The following is a 16,839-nucleotide window of genomic DNA, read 5'->3' as shown; positions in this document are numbered from 1 at the left end:
TGGAAGAAGCCTGCCCAATGGTTGGGCCCGGAGGAAGGTCAGGATTTCAGCAAGCAGAGACGGAGGCATTTCATGCAAGGGTTAAGGCTCAAGTGGAGTTTGGCGGACTGAGGAGGCGCCACCTAGAGGTGGGCATTGAGGCGTGTGGGTTGATGTATGAGGTTCCTTGGGAGAGCAGATTTGCAGAAATTCTGGCATCTCAGGTCAGGGAGCCTGGAGAGCTCAATGTGGCCAACTCATTGTTTTCACAGATGAACAAACCAAGACTCAGAGAGGGGCAGGGGCATTAGTGCTCCACAGCAAATTGGGCAGCTCAGAACTGGGATCCATGGCTCCTGATTCCTCCAATTCCAGAGGCCTCGAATGCCCAGCTAAAGCACTGGATTTGATCCTGCTGCCCCTGGGAAGGATTGGATGCCTTCTGAGTGGGGAGGCATTGCTGAGAGACAATAGTGGACAGATGGGTTGTCTTTGCCTCGTGTCTTGTTGCCCCTGGGTGAGCACGGGCCCTTTTGGCTCATGACACAGACATCCCGGGGTCTGCTCGGTGTTGTGCCCTGCTCAAGTCTGGATACTGAGATGAACTGTGGGCCTACCTCTAGATTGGAGGTCCCCAGTCCTGGCTGCATGCCAGAGTCACCGGACAGCAGAACAAAAGGAAGATGCCCAGCCCAGCTCAGGACTGTGAAACCCACTCTCTACAGGCGACTCCCTCCGGGCCAGCCTGGTCCTCAGGGTTCCATGAGGAGATCACAAAGTCCTCCTGGAGGAGGAGTCTGAGAAGAACATGCTGGAAGTGTGTCTTGTTATAGCTGTATTTGAGGAAGCACATGACGAGGGCAGGGATGGGCCACGTGTGTCAAACACCCCAGCCCAGACCCGTTGAGCTGCACGTTTCCAATCCCATCCCGTGCCCTGTCGGAGGCTCCTCACCCTTCGGCGGATTCTAATGATACAGCGGGCCCTGCCATCTCCATCTGCCATGAATTGCTAACTATTGCTGCTTCTGTTACAGTCATTAGCAGCTCAACGTTAATATCCCCCGTGTCCATCACCGCGGTGATTAGGATCTTGGACTTGTGGGGTGCCTCACTGGTGAGGGGGTGTGAGATGGATCCCCAGGGCCTGGCTGCCCTGCCCTGAGTGGGTGGGGAATGAAGGGGACAGGCCAGCTTGTTAAATCTAATTACCTGGCTCCAGACGCCGGGTCCGAGCTCTTCCGAGAGCCGGCTCTGCCCACTGTGTAATCCTCTGCCTGCCTCTCCGCCATAACGAGCCGGCCCGCCACCAGCTGCCACGCGGCTAGATGGGGCTGAGTTTAATTGCTACCCCAAATGTCAGCCCTTTCAAACCCACAGTATTTCATCACTTACCTTTAAAGAAGAGGGGAAAAAAAATCAATTTGGACCGTGAGTTTCGGCAGCAAAGCCTGCAGAAAGGGCTGCCCAGTTCTTCAGGGGAGCGGCTCTTTTCATTAAAATAGCTATTTTTAAAACTCTCTCCCTCTCTCTCTCTCTCTCTCTCTCTTTAACACGAGATGAAAAATCCCAGCTACAAGAAGAAACCCTTTCATGAGGGAATAATAATATAAAAAAAGAGTTTAAAAAAGCCCACTTCTAAAATGGGTCCCCTTTTTTTTTTTAACCTCTCAAAGGTTAAAAAAAGAAAAGAAAATGGTTTTATTCTCAAAGGGCTTTCACACGTGTGATCTCGTCTCAACCTCACAAAAGCTTGGGGTGCTGGGAGAGGGCAGGTGTCATTGTCCCCATTTTACAGATGAAGGAATGAGGCCCCAAGATGAAGGAATAAAGGCTCTGCTGCGGGGAGGGGGTCACGCATCTATTTAGGGGGCACGAAAAAGAATCCCCATTTTCTGCTTTCCAGACTGGACTCTTCTTATGGGACCACGTGTCCTGTCCCCAGATACACCCACATGCCAAATTCAAGCTATTTACCTACTAGTCAGAAAGTAGAAAAAGGGGACACTAAAAAAAAAAAGCAACCCACAGAGACTCGTTGGAGTTTAACACTCATTTAACTCTCCGTGAGATCACAGCCATCCTTTCTTCCCTAGGGAGAATTTTTTTCCCCATTCCTTTAGAATAAAGGAATGTAATTCTTTTGGAGATTACATTCCCTGGAAACTGGTTTCTTAAGCTCCCGCCTGAAGAAGTGTTCCAAAGTCTGCAGACTAATTAACCCCATTGTTCAGAATTAATCACCTCAGGAATATTTGGAGTCAACAAGAAATGTATCAATTGGGCTCTTAATAAACCTAATGAAACGACTCAACATAAAGGCATATGAAATAGACTTTTAAAACATTAGCATAAACCACCAGCCTCTCAGAGCTCTCGGCAGCACAATCAATCTTAATTGACACTTTATTAGCACCAAAAATTGCTATCAACTTGGCGGGTCCCCCCATATTGCCTGCTGAAATGATAGACAAAGTGTTTTTTCTTTCTTTCTTTCTTTTTTTTGAAGAAAGGAAAAAAGAGAAAAGTGGCTTGCAGATTTTGGTGAATGAAGACAGAGGAGAAAGTAAATCAGAGTTGTGGGGTAGAATGGAAGTGACTGGGTCCACAGCTTCTCCCCGGCTCACTGGGAGTCCAATGGAGGCAGGAGTTTCAGTCACCGTCTCCTGCAGGGTTAAGGAACTGTCATTGACACACAGCAGGAAACTGCCCCAATTGTCTGCATGACTATGTTTACCAGGAGAGGCATAGCTGGAGTATTTGGGGGCAGGGTGGGGCACGGGGAGTCTGGGCCCACATGGAAATGAGAGAAACGGAAAGCTGTGAGAAGGAGCTTGGAATTGTTTTTGCATTTTTGCTTCTATTGGGATGAAACACTTGCTCCCAAAGGTTGGGGACTGTTTCTAATCCTGTATTCTCCAGTCCCTCCTAATTTCTAATATTTCTGTCCTAAACTTGGAATAAATGTCAGAGGAGCCCAAATTCTCTCTAGCAATCTCAAGTCAACCATGAGTCGGGAGATAAAATCCCCTGGGGTTTTATTTCAAGGGACTTCACACCATTTGGTTGTCTGTCCTGGGTGTCTATGACTGCTCTGACACGGCCTTCTTCTCCCTTCCCTTCCTCCTCTTTCTTCTCCTTCTCCCCTTCCTCCTTCTGTGATTCTTAGGGACACAGTTTTAGGCTTAGCTCAGCTGGGCGACGTGGCCCCACACTTTATGGGGTGCGTCCTGCTTGCTTGGAGCGGCTTGGGAGGAAGAAGGCTTAGGAGGAACACAGCACTGGCCGCCACAGAGCATGAAGCCCAGGGACAGAGAGTCTGGGAAGTGTAGAGGAGGCAGCTCGTGCTTGATTTGAGACCGACAGGACAGGCTGGCGGGTCTGGTTTCATGCCCCCAACTTGGATTAGAGTTCTGCCTGTGCAGATACTACTAATATAACACAGGCTCTGGGGCCAGCCTGCCTAGATTCAAATCCTGGCTCTGCTGCTTCTTAGCTGTGTAACTTTGTGTGCCTCAGTAACTTCATCTGTAAAATGGGATGATAATAGTATGAGCTTCTGAAAGCATGGTTATAAAGATTAAGTAACTACTGTAAAGTTCTGAGAACCATGCCTGGCATAGAATAAGCACTATATCAGTACTTTCTTCTTGATATTTATAAAAGAAACTAGAAGAAAGTAGTAGTTAGCATTTATCGATCACTGATTCACTATGTGGTGTGATGAAAAAGGGTGGAAGGAGTTGTGATAGGGGAGAGTGAACAGGGTCAAACACTCCAGATTGATAAGGTACTGCCCACTGAGACATTGGTGAGCACTGGATCCAGACTCGTTGGGATCTGAGGTTGGGTGACCTTAAGGCCAGGCACAGTTGCAAGCACTTCACACATGCTCTCTTATTTTGTTCTCACAGAATCTTATGAGGTACGTACAATATTTACCATCATTTTACACACAAGGAAACTGAAATACAGAGTAATAACTATTTTTCTCAAGATCATATAGTTAGTAAGTAACAGAACTAGGATTCAAACCCTGGCAGTCTGGATCCAACATCTGTAACCTTGATCAGTTAGCCATGCACTGGTTGGGCTGTGGTGCTTCAATTTTGAAAGACAAATTCAAATCCAACATCAAAGAACATAACCAAACATAACCACAACCGTTTCTCTAAAATTCCTGCCAGAGCTCAAGTCTGAGAGAAGAGGACTCTGGGGTCTTTCTCTGAAGGTGATTTAGTTTGTTCTTCTAGCACAATGGACAAACTGATCCTAAAACTCCTATGGAAATGCAAGGGACTCCAGGTAGCCAAAAACAATCTTAAGAAAGAACAAAGCTGGAGAACTCACAGTTCCTGATTTTAAAATTTACTACAAAGACACAATAATCAAAACGATGTGGTACTAGCACAAGGACAGACACATAGATCAATAGAATAGGATTGAGAGTCCAGAAGCAACCCCATACATCTGTGATTTTTGACAAGGGTGACAAAATCATTCAATGGGGGAAAGAATAGTTGGTTGTTTTTGTTGTTGTTGAGACAGTTTCCCTCTTGTTGCCCAGGCTGGAGTGCAATGGTGCAATCTCGGCTCACCGCAACCTCCGCCTCCTGGGTTCAAGCAATTCTCCTGCCTCAGCCTCCCAAGTAGCTAGGATTACAGGCACGTGCCACCACGCCTGGCTAATTTTGTATTTTTAGAGGAGACGGGGTTTCTCCATGTTGGTCAGGCTGGTCTCGAATTCCCAACCTCAGGAGATCTGCCGGCCTCAGCCTCCCAAAGTGTTGGGATTACAGGTGTGAGCCACCGTGCCCTTCCAAGAATAGTCTTTTTAATAAATAGTGCTGGGACAATTGATTATCCACGTGCAAAAGAGCAAATTTGGACCCTTACCTCTCACCATATAAAAAAGTGAATTCAAAATGCAAAGACCTAACTGTAAGAGCTAAACCTATAAAAACTCTTAGAAGGAAACAAAAGTATAAATCTTAGTATCTTGGATTAGGCAACAGTTCCTTAATTGTAACACCAAAACCACAAGCAGCAAAGGAAAAACTAGATAAAGTGACTTCAACAAATTAAAAATGTTTGTCTATCAAGGGATACTATCAAGAGAGTAAATAAACAACCTACAGAATGGGAGAATATATTTGCAAATTATATATCTGACAAGAGTCTAGTATCCAGAATATATAAAGAACTCTTACAACTCAACAACAAAAAGACAAACAACCCAATTTAAAAATGGGTGAAGGATTTGAATAGACATCTTTCCAAAGAAGATTTACAAATGGCCGATACGCACATGAGAAAATGATCAACATCATTAGTCATTAGAGAAATGAAAATCAAAACCACATGAGATACCACTTTACACCCACTAGGATGGCTTCATAAAAAACAAAGTGGAAAATAAGTTCTGGCAAGGATGTGGAGAAATTGGAACCCTCATACGGTGCTGGTGGGTATGCAAAATGGTGTAGTCATTGTGGAAAACAGTTTGGCAGTTCTTCAAAAAGTTAAACATATAGAGGTACCATATGATCCAACAATTCCACTCCATGGTATATATCCAAGAAAATTGAAAGCATATGTTTCCACAAAAACTTGTGCACGAATGTTCATAGCAGCAATACTCACAATAGCCAAAAAGTAGAAACAATCCAAATGTCCATCAAATGATGACTGGATAAACAAAATGTGGTTTATCCACAGAATGGGATACTCATCAGTAGTAAAAAGAATGAAGTACTGATACATGCTGCAACATGGATGAACCTTGGAAATGCTGTGCTAAGTAAGAGAAGCCAGACATGAAAGACCACCTACTATATGCTTCCATTTATATTAAATGCCCGGAATTGGCAAGTCCATAGGGACAGAAAGTAGATTAGTGGTTGCCAGGGGCTGGAGGGATTGAGGAGTTGGGAGACACTGCTAACGGGTATGGGGTTTCTTTTCGGAGTGATGGAAATGTTTTGGAATGAGAAAGTGAGGATGGTTACACAACATTTTGAATATTCAACCCCCTGCCCCACAGAATTATACATTTAAAAATGGTTAAAATGGCAACCCAGCACTTTGGGGGTCTGAGGCGGGAGGATCCCTTGAGTCCAGAAGTTTGAGACCAGCCTGGGCAACATAGTGATACCCTTATCTCTACACAAAATTAAAAAAAAAAATTATCTGGGTGTGGTGGTGGTGTGTGCCTATAGTCCCAGCTATTTGGGAGGCTGAAGCGGGAGGATCACTTGAGCCCTGGAGTTTGAGGCTGCAGTGAGCTGTGACTGTGCACTCCAGCCTGAGTAACAGAGCAAGACTCTGTTGTCAACCCCCCCACCAAAACCAATTAAAATGGTGAACTTTATGCTACGTGGATTTTATCTCAATTTTAAAAATTGCAAAAGTACAAGAAAAATGACCGGATGGTGTTGGTCCTCTGCCTGAAACTCTGTCACTGGCTTCCTGTCCCTTCTGAGGCCTGCCTGTGCTGTTCCCTGCCGCCTCCCAGCCTCATTGCAGCCCACTGGCCCCTTCCCTTTGGATTCCAGCCTTTTTTCCTTCAATACTAAGGGAATGTGCCAGGCTTCCCACCGTCCTCTGCGCCTTTGCACTGGCTGTTCCCTCTGCTGGAAACACGCTTGTTCCACCCTCTCCATCTCTCAAGGAACATTCCATGCCCATCCAAACCATGTCAACACATCACTCCTTGTTCTTTCCTTCTGGACATTTGCCCCTATTAGCATGTTCGTGTGAACATGCACACACACAGAGACAGATTATTTGGCTAATGTCTTCATTTCCTACCAGACCCTAAGCCTTACTCACCATTTTATCCCTGGCCCTTCACATGGTGGCTAGCCAGCCACACAGTTGCTAACTTAATCCTCTGTTGGTCCTGCCTGCTGGGGATTCGGGGACCAACTTCACCAGGCCCTTGTTCTTCTTGGCAGCTCCATTGGTCCCTCCTGCTGGGGAATATTCAGGGACCAACTTCACCAGGCCCTTGTTCTTCTTGGCAGCTCCAATTCCTTCCTCTAGCCCAGGGGTTCTCAATCCTGGCTGTTCATTTGGATTACCCAGGGGAGTTTTAAAAAATGCCCACAGCCAGGCTCCAGTCAGACAACTGAGTTTCTCGGGTTGGGACTTGTGCAAGGGTAATGTAAAGGCTGCTCAGGTGTCTGATGTGCCGCCCCGGTTGAGAACTGCTCCTCCAACCTCATTTCCGTCCTCTCCAAACCACTGCAGAGTGGGAGGGATTATCCCAGCTTTTCCTCTCATCCTGCGCAACTCAATCCATCCTCATTTATTCTGAGCACCTACAATGTGTCAAGTCCTGTGCAAGTCCCCAAGAGCACAAAGACCTAAGACACCATTCCCGGAGACAGTGTGTCCCTCTTTGGTGTTTTCTTAAGGGCACGTAAATACCAGCTACTGCCAAGAAACAAAGTCAAGCGGGGAAAGCAGCAATACATTTCTGAGCTAGCAGAAGGAGTGGAAGTTTCCAGCTCACAGTTATTGCTGGGGATGCCTCTGAATGTTGCTATGACATCTCTCGGCCTGAGGCTTCTCCAGCACCTTGTCCTTGCCTTACTTTTGCCCACAGTGAGGGGCTTCTCCAGTGTTCTTTTTGTATCAGTTTTACCCATTTGGGTAAGACAGAAAACCCTAGGGGGTGGCTTCAGATGTTCGGAAGGCTAGGCTAATACACATTTGCGACTCCAGCCTGGTTCTGCCTCAGGAGGCTTCCATCTCATGCAGAAAACCCATAGGGTGGCTCCAAGTTTCTTCACGGAAAGGACTGGGTTAACAACTTATTTGGAAGCAGTTTGGGGTAGGGCTAGGGGATTTGTGTTGCAGCTACATTTTTATGGAAAGCACACAATTTTAACTTTGGTTGTGTTAAAGATGACTTTACTGATAATTCACACGAGGCAGAGAACATCACTTGTCCCTGTTGGAGAATATTTCTATTATTATTTTATTTTACAGTAGCTCTGAGGGTGAGATACTGGTGGGTCAAAGCCATCCCTTGGCACTGTCTCTGAAGAGAGTTCTCCAATCTTCCTGGGAAATGTTGTGTTTAACTATTCTGTGAGCTTAAAATGAGAGCAAAGCTCACATCCTTTAAATCATGGGCATAGCGTCGGCAGGTGGAGCAAGGTGGCAAGAGATTTGACCTCAGTTTCCACTGTGACTTACTGTGGGACGTAAGAAAAGTAAGTACCTCAGTTTCCTCATCTATCAAATGGGGATAGTAACTAGAGCCTACCTCTTTGGGTTTTGGGAGACCCAAAGAAATGATACATGTACAGACATACCTCGGAGATATTGTGAGTTCAATTCCAGACTACTGCAATAAAGCAAATATTGCAATAAAGCAATTCACATGAATTTTTTGGTTTTCCAGTGCACATAAAACTTATGTTTACACTATACTGTAGTCTATTAAGTGTGCAATAGCATTATGTCTAAAAACAATGGATATACCTTAATTTAAAAAACTTAATTTAAAAAACTTTAAAAAAAAATGCTAGCAATCACCTGAGCCTTCAGCGAGTTGTAATCTTTTTTCTGGTGGAGTAGAGGGTCTTGCCTTGATGCTGGTGGCTGCTGACTCATCAGGGTGGTGGTTGCTGAAGGTTGTGGTGACTGTGGCAATTTCTTAAAGTAAGACAACAGGAAAGTTTGCTGCATCCAGTGACACTTCCTCTCATGAAAGATTTCTCTGTAGGATATGATGCTGTTTGATAGCACTTTACCCACAGTAGAACTTCTTTCAAAATTAGACCCAGTCCCCTCAAACCCTGCTGCTGCTTTATCAACCAAGTTTATGTGATATTCTAAATCCACTGTCGTCATTTCAACAATGTTCACAGCATCTTCACCAGGAGTAGATTCTATCTTAAGAAACCACTTTCTTTGCTCATCCATAAGCAGCAACTCCTCATCCGTTAAAGTTTTATCATGAGATTGCAGTAATTCAGTCACATCTTCAGGCTCCACTTCTAATTCTAGTTCTCTTGCTATTTCCACCACATCTGCAGTTACTTCCTGTACACAAGTCTTGAACCCCTCAAAATCATCCCTGAGGATTGGAACCAACTTCTTCCAAATTCTTGTGCAAGTTGATATTTTGACCTTCTCCCATGAATCATGCATGTTCTTAATGGCATCTAGAATGGTGAATCCTTTCCAGAAGGTTTTCAATTTTCTTTGCCCAGATCCACCAGAGGAGTCACTATCTATGGTAGCTCTAGCCTTACAAAATGTGCTTCTTAAATTATAAGACTTGAAAGTCAAAATTATTCCTCGATCCATAGGCTGCAGATTGGATGTTGTGTTAGCAGGCATAAAAACATTAATCTTCTTGTACATCTCCATCAGAGCTTTTGAGTGACCAGGTGCACTGTCAATAAGCAGTAATATGGTGAATCTTTTTTTTTCTAGAGCAGTAGTTCTTAACAGTGGCCTTAAAATAGCTAGTAAACCATGCTGTAAGCAGATATGCTGTCATTCAGGCTTTGTTGTTCCATTTATAGAGCACAGGCAGAGGAGATTTAGCACAAGTCTTAAGAATCCTAGGATTTTCAGAATGGCAAATGAGTATTGGCTTCAACTTAAAGTCACCAGCTGCACTGGCCCCTAACCAGCTTGTCCTTTGAAGCTTGGAAGCCAGGCACGGACTTCTTCTCCCTAGCTACGAAAGCTAGATGGCATCTTCTTCCAACAGAAGGCTGTTTCAACTGCCTTGAAAATCTGGTAGCTACCTTCATCAATGATCTTAGCCAGAGCTCCTGGAGAACTTGCTGCAGCTTCTACATCAGCACTTGCTGCTTCACCTTGGCTTTTATGTATGGCCATAGCTTCTTTCATTAAGCTTCATGAACCAACCTCTCCTAGCGTCAAACTTTTCTTCTGCAGCTGCTTCACCTCTCTCAGCCTGCATAGAATTGAAGAGAGTTAGGGCCCAAGGGGAGGGAGAGAGATGGGAGAACGTCTGGTCAGTGAAGCAGTCAAAACACACACAACATTTATCAATTAGGTTCGCCATTTTTTATGGGTATGGTTTCTGGCACCCCAAAACAATTACTATAGTAACATCAAAATCACTAATCCCAGATCACCATAACACATATAATAATAATGAAAACATCTGAAATGTTTAGGAGGCACAAAGCCCATCATGAAGGCAGAATTGCAGAGGGACTTCAGAGACGGACTATCACTTGCCTAGTTCTTAAACTCTCTGGGCCTCAGTTTCCTCATCTGTAACGTGGGGATAATTGTAGTACCTTAACCTGTAAGGTTGTTGCAAGGCTTAAAATGGTGCGTGGTATGTACTAAGTGCTTAATATATGTTAGTTACAGTTAGTACTGAGCCTAGGTCCTCATGGGAGCAGTGTAGAACTTCCCATCTCCTCCCCCACATTCCCTCACAGGAGACTGGGCACTCTAGAAGAAACGGACTATGGCTTGTTAATGTTTGCACTCCAATGCCCATCACAGGACCTGGCACACAGCAGGTGCCCAGAAAATACCATTAAGTCGCAAGACAGACTTGCAGGATTGTGAGTTCTACTTTACAGAGAAGGAAACTGAGGATCGTGGAGGAGCAGAAACTTGTCCTAAGCCACGTGGGGTTACCAGTGAAGGATCTGGGTTGGACTCCAAGTCTCTGGCTCTTTCTCCTCTACCAGGGGGGGTGATCCAGGCCTTCCCAGTTCGGTGGCCAGTCCCACCCAGCCCTGAAGCACCTACCCAGCATGACAGCTCACTGCTCCCCTCCGTGGGGAAATGGGCTTGGCAGAGCCACCCCTACTTGGGGGCCCGGCATGGCAGCTCCGTAGCAACCTGAGAATGCAGCAGTGGTGTGGGGAGCTGACCCCGGAGGAGAGGGATAAGATGGGGGAGCTCCACAGACAGGATCTAGAACAATTCCCCCACCTGTCTGAAGAGTTTCCCCATGCTGGGACTTTGTAATCAACCTCTCCCCATCTGCAACCCTTGATCTGTTCTCTGCCCCTGTAGATTTTCCTCTCTCAGAATGTTGTACAAATAAAATCAACAGCTTAGAATCTTTTGAGGCTGGCTTCTTTCACTCTACATAATGCATTTGAAAGTCATCCATGGTGCTGTGTGTATCAATAGGTCGTTCTTGTTTATGGCTGAGTAATATTCCATTGTATGGCTGTACTACATTTTGATTATCCATTCACTCGTTTAAAGGACATTTGGTTACGGAAAAAGAAAATTTTTAAAAAAGGACATTTGGGGTGTTTCCAGTTTTTTGTAATTATGAAAGTTTATGTAATTTATGTAATTATGTGCTGCTATCAACATCTGTGCACAGGTTTTTGTGTGAATGTAAGTTTTCATTTCTCTGGGAAATAAATACCTGGGAGTGAGATTGCTGGGTCATATCACAAGCGTTTTGAGAAACTAACAGGCTGTTTTCTAGGATAACTACCATTTTGCATTTCCACCAGCAATGTATGAAAATTCTAGTTGTTCCACATCCTGTCTAGCACTCAGTAATTGGCAGTATTTTTTTTACCTTTGCCATTCTAAATAAGACGCACAACCCAAGCATGGAATTGTGACAAAAAATCTTAATAAATGGTGTCAGTGGCTACAGAAATCAGAACAAGGCTTGCTAGAGTGAGCTGGAGCAAACAATTACATCTCAGACATCAGAATGATGGTGAAGGTGTGGGAGGAGGATGCCCTAGAGTGATGGAAGGAACTGGGTTGTTTAAGACAAATTCAAGGGGGACCTGGAATTGTGGAGTGACTCTCCAGGGTCAGGGCTGCAAAGCCTTCAGACTGTCAAACTGCATCATCCCTCCATTGCACCAAGGCAGAGACCGAGGTCTGATGGTCAGGGAAGGGTCTGCCTAGCCACAGGAAGTACAGTGGCTTCTTAATGAATTTGTGAATGACAAAATGGGGATTGTCCTCAGGCTTCCTCTGGGGCTGGGGTATGGTGTGGTGCTCGCCTGGAGGTGGCAGGTGCACTGATTGACCTCTCCTGGGTCATTTGGACAGAGGGCTTCTTTGTGAGGGACACAGCTCAGAAACAGCTCCTTGTGGCAATGCCTGGCGCAGAGGGACCCCTGTGCCCACTCTAAGAAGGAGGACAGGCTGTAGAACTGGAAGGGTGGGAACTGGGGAGTGTCACAGGGTTGTCTGACCTGGAGGTATTAATTGTTCCCATTGCATGAAAAACTGGTCATTTCCCTTCTTCTGTGTGACCCTCGAGTCTCTGAAGGCATAGCATCCTCATTAAAGCCCCCAGGCCTGCCCCACAGGGGACAGACAGCACTGACTAGGAAAGAATCCAGCCTGTAGCTCCCGTAGGCCTGGAGCTGCCCAGCCCTCACTCCACTCACCCCTCCTGCCTCTGATGTTCAACAACGAAAGGCCCCAGGGAGGCAGGGTTGAGTGGATGGACTATGGCCCTGGATTCTGGGGGCGAAGGAGGGGGGACCCATGATTCCCTAATGTGTCTGAGCCAGGGTGTGACTTGGCCTCGACCTCAGCTCCCGTGGTGTGTTGGGGAGCTCTTTGACTTGTATCTCACACAAGGAAGGAGAGGAAGCAGAGAAAACCCCTATTCAAGAAGCTCATGGACATATACATTGCTCAAGGGGGTGGCCTGTGCCAATGATTGTAGCAGCAATGGCCATCTGCCTGTCTCTAAATCTCACTCCACTGCCCTGCCACCGTATCTGGAATTCTACCATTGGGGTCAGGCCTTTGGTTAAAGCTGTGACTCTGGAAGAGCCCTGTGAAAATGTATCCACATTACTTAGAGAGGGCAGGCATTGTTTTGTGTTGCCCAACTAAATTAACTGCTGCCACTTAGAGAGTGCCTACTGCAGGGTTCCGAGGGGCTGGGACATGAGAGGGGTAACTTGTGATGAGTGAGTGGGGGAATGGAAGAAGAGAGATTGGTGTGAGCAAAAGGCATGGCCTGATCATGGTGGGCAGCATGTGCTGGGGGCAGAGGTGGCCCAAATTGGGGGGAATAAGTGGGGAGGCTGGTGGGGGAGGCAGACTGACCACAGGGCATTGAAGGACAGGGGTGTGGGGCAGAGGAGGGTGGTGTGGGATGAGACTGAAGCCTCCTCTTTGTCTGGTGGTTTCTGAATGACCGACACACTTTGAGAAGACTTTGTGCTCCTGAGACGTTTAGATGCTGCCATGGAGCTGCTCTTTGGGGCATACGGGAGAGGCCTCTAGGATTGTGGCTCTTCCTCCATTACCTTCTTTCAAAGCAGACTTTGGCTTCAGGAGCTTGTGACCAAGGAAAAGGGCTCCTACCTTTTCCTGCACTGGCAACAACAAAGGTGACCGTGCCACCTCCTCCCAGTTAGTGCATTTGGGGCTGAGGAGATACATGGTAGTATAGACAACAAGCATAGTGATGACAATGACAACGTCTTGACACTATCTTCATCAAATGCCATTGCTGAGTGTTTACTTCCCACAAGGTGCTGTGTAAGCAGTTCACGCGCGTTTCACATAATGCTTACAAGGACCCTATTGTCACCCCAATTTATGGAGCACGAGATGGAGATACAACTTGCCCAGGAGCATGTGGTGAGTACAGAGAACAGCTGGAATCCAGATGCAGACGTGACTGCAAAGTGGATGCTTTTGACCGCCACTCAAGGTCAAATGGAACCGAAATTGTCACCCCTTTAATTCAGCTGGACAGAGGAGTATGACATGAGGAGTTCCTAGAATTCTAGGTCTGCGCTGGATGGGGAATAGGGGGCCTGGGACCAGACCCTGCCCCAGAGAATCCCAGTCCATATGGGGGAGATGGGGTGGGGGAGGTGGACTGACCACAGGGCATTGAAGGACAGAGGTGGCACTCTAGGGGGATGGCGACAGTGCTCTCTGCTGAGCAGCACCTACCCTTGGTTGGGCATTCACAATGAGATTTCCCTGTCTTGTCCCCATCGAAGTTTATCCAAGGAGTACATGACTGTAAATTTTTCCAACTCCGCAGCCACTCGGCCCTGGCCCCAGCCTCGGCCAGTGGATGCTGCTGAGCAGACAACAGATTTGTCACTGGGCAAGTCCCTGAGCCAGCACAGCTGTCAATGGGGAGGAGTGGCTCTGCATGGTGGCTGTGGCAAGTTTACCCTTGAGTGTGACAGGTGCAGATAGAGACCTCAGAATTTGTGGCTCTTCCCTCTGAGTGATGGATGGATCTAGCTCCTTGAGCCTGGGCTCCACCACTTGCTGTCAGAGATTAGTCCAGCTCAGCGGGGTGGGGAGTGAAGCAGAGGGCAGGATGTGCCTCTGAACACCTTTGGGACCCCTTTCTTGGTGGGCAGGGCTGGGTGTGAGTGCAATGACCTTGCCCAGGATGGAAGAAGGGGGCTTGAAGGTTGTGAGCTTGATGTCTGCTGCTCCCGGCTGCCCCCTGACAGCTTCCACTCTGTCCCTGCACAGCAAACAACAGCAGAGGACAACTCTTGCTTCCTTTCTCTCTTCTCTCTTGTTTTCTTCCAGTGATCTTCCAGTGATCCAGTGACAAATATTTATGGAACATGTACCCTTGGCAAGCACTGTGCTAGGTTCTGGGAAAAGAGTTGTGAGCAAGACACCTAATCTCCCTGTCCTTAGAGTCACATGGGGGCAGAAGCCAACAAACATCTTAAGAGACGAGAGACACCTCAGGGAATTGTGAGGCCTATGCAGAGAATTCGGAATGGTGAGAGAGAGTGACCAAGCAGCCACTTTATGTGACCAGGAAGGTGTCTCTTAGGAAGTGACACTGAAAGATAACACAGTGCCAGCCATGTGTGGTTTTGGGGAAAAGCCCAGTAGGCAGAGGGAACAGTTGATGCAAAGGGCTGAAGGCAGGCATAAGCTCAGAAGTTTTCAATTTGAGAGCAAAGGCATTTGTGCTAGAGTGGAGCGCGTGCTGGGACATGGCACAGGATAGAAGGCCAGGGCTACTTCTTCACAGGGCCTGAGTCAGCACGAGGAGTTTGAGTTTTATCCTGACTACTGGGGGATGGGCAGCTATTGGAGATTTAAAGTAGGGGACAGGCAAGATTTGATTTATGTTTTGAAATCATCACTCTGGATTCATTAGAGCAGATGCCACTAGCAAAATTCAAACTTGCTGGAGTTCTCCAGCTGCCAACACACACGGCCTGCCCAGAATATCCAGTGCTATTTGTCCTGGTGCCATTCTGACCATATAGAATGCACTGTGTCTAAAATGATTTTAAATACGTAAAGTTTTGTATTAATGCCATTATACACAGACACATATCTCCTGAGTATTTCTTTATGAGACATGTGGACAAGGACCAATCTTATCCAAGCAAGATACAGAGCCTTGAGTGAAACTGGCACCATTACGAACCATTCTGAGTCCATCAGTTACAAAAGCTGCTGCTAATAAATAGTAAAGTAGGGAAGCTAAATGCAAGAGCCTTAGAAGCGTGGGCCCATTGGCTCAAAGGGATATTAACAGATTGGCATTTGAGTGTTGATGTTTGTCGAGCTTTGGGCAGCATCGTAATTCAACACATGGTTTGGTGTGACAATGCCTAGTGTGATATGCTGAATCTGAGATGAGCATGTCATATATAAAAGAGAGAAGAGCTAGCCCAGAGCTTAGAAAGGAAAAGGAGAATAAAAATTGAGAAATGTGTATTAGAGCATGATAGGAAGGAATTTCAGTGTCCTGGAATTGAATTGGAAAGAACAGCATGAATTTAGGACATTAGCATTCTGCTTAATCCCCCAAATAACCCAGGCTACCTCTGGGCTGATGCATGGGGTCCTGGTGTCATGACATAACTGTGTAGTCCCACTGACCGTGGAGTAGTCCTTTAAGTCACTTCGTATCCCAAGGAAGCAAGGGCTTCCTGAAGGATAAGGTGTGCTGGATCTTGGAGAGGAGATATCTTGGTTTTGGAAGGCAGTGATGCTTTTTTTTTTTTTTTTTGAGACATAGTCTCGCTCTGTCGCCCAGGCTGGAGTGCAGTGGTGCAATCTTGGCTCACTGCAAGCTCTGTCTCCCGGGTTCACGCCATTCTCCTGTCTCAGTCTCCCAAGTAGCTGGGACAAGGAAGGCAGTGATGCTTTTAAAGATGCCTACAGGAAAATTAGAATGAGTAGCCAGCCCAGAGAGACTCCTTCTTACCCCCTGTTAGTATGCCCAAGCAGGGACAATCTAAGCATAAAAGTCAGTAATTATGAGCAAATGGCACAAACCAAGTCTATAAATGAGCCTGAGTCTGTAAGCCCTGTTGAAAGATGAAAGTTAATGTGAAGTGTGCCAGAATAAGTTGGAAGGCACACCATCAGTTTTTCTGGTTTACTGAGAGATATTGATTAAGTCACGTGGCTAGAGGCTCACACCTACATTGTGGCCAGCACCTAGGTCTCTGATCCAAATTTTTGTCAACTTGTTTCAATAATTGCTTAAGAGATTAAAATGCAGAATCGTGCTATTCCTTATGTTTATTTGGTTGTGCCCAGTGTTGGATGTGTGTAAAAAGCCGGGGTGGAATGCAGTGATCTGTAAGCCTTATTTAAAACACTTAGGAAGCACCAGTACACACAGACCCACAAGACTCAGATTTTGTCATTATAAACCTTTGCATGGCACATCCACATTGTCCTTTGCCCAAGTGACTTTGTCACCAGGGAACAGGTATATAGCACACCCAAAAGAAATCAAGATGTCTTGAGAAAAGGTGAACAAGATGGTCTTATTGTCCTGAGGCCAGGACCACTGACACTCCAGGGTCATATTTAGGGTCATGTACCAACAGGTACATAAGTACGCGTGTGGTTTTTTGACCTTTATAGGTGAACA

The sequence above is a fragment of the Symphalangus syndactylus genome, chromosome 12 (genome assembly GCF_028878055.3).
Source record: "Symphalangus syndactylus isolate Jambi chromosome 12, NHGRI_mSymSyn1-v2.1_pri, whole genome shotgun sequence".
In the NCBI taxonomy this organism is placed as follows: domain Eukaryota; kingdom Metazoa; phylum Chordata; class Mammalia; order Primates; family Hylobatidae; genus Symphalangus; species Symphalangus syndactylus.
The sequence above is the reverse complement of the archived record's forward strand: the minus strand, read 5'-3'. Positions refer to the sequence as shown.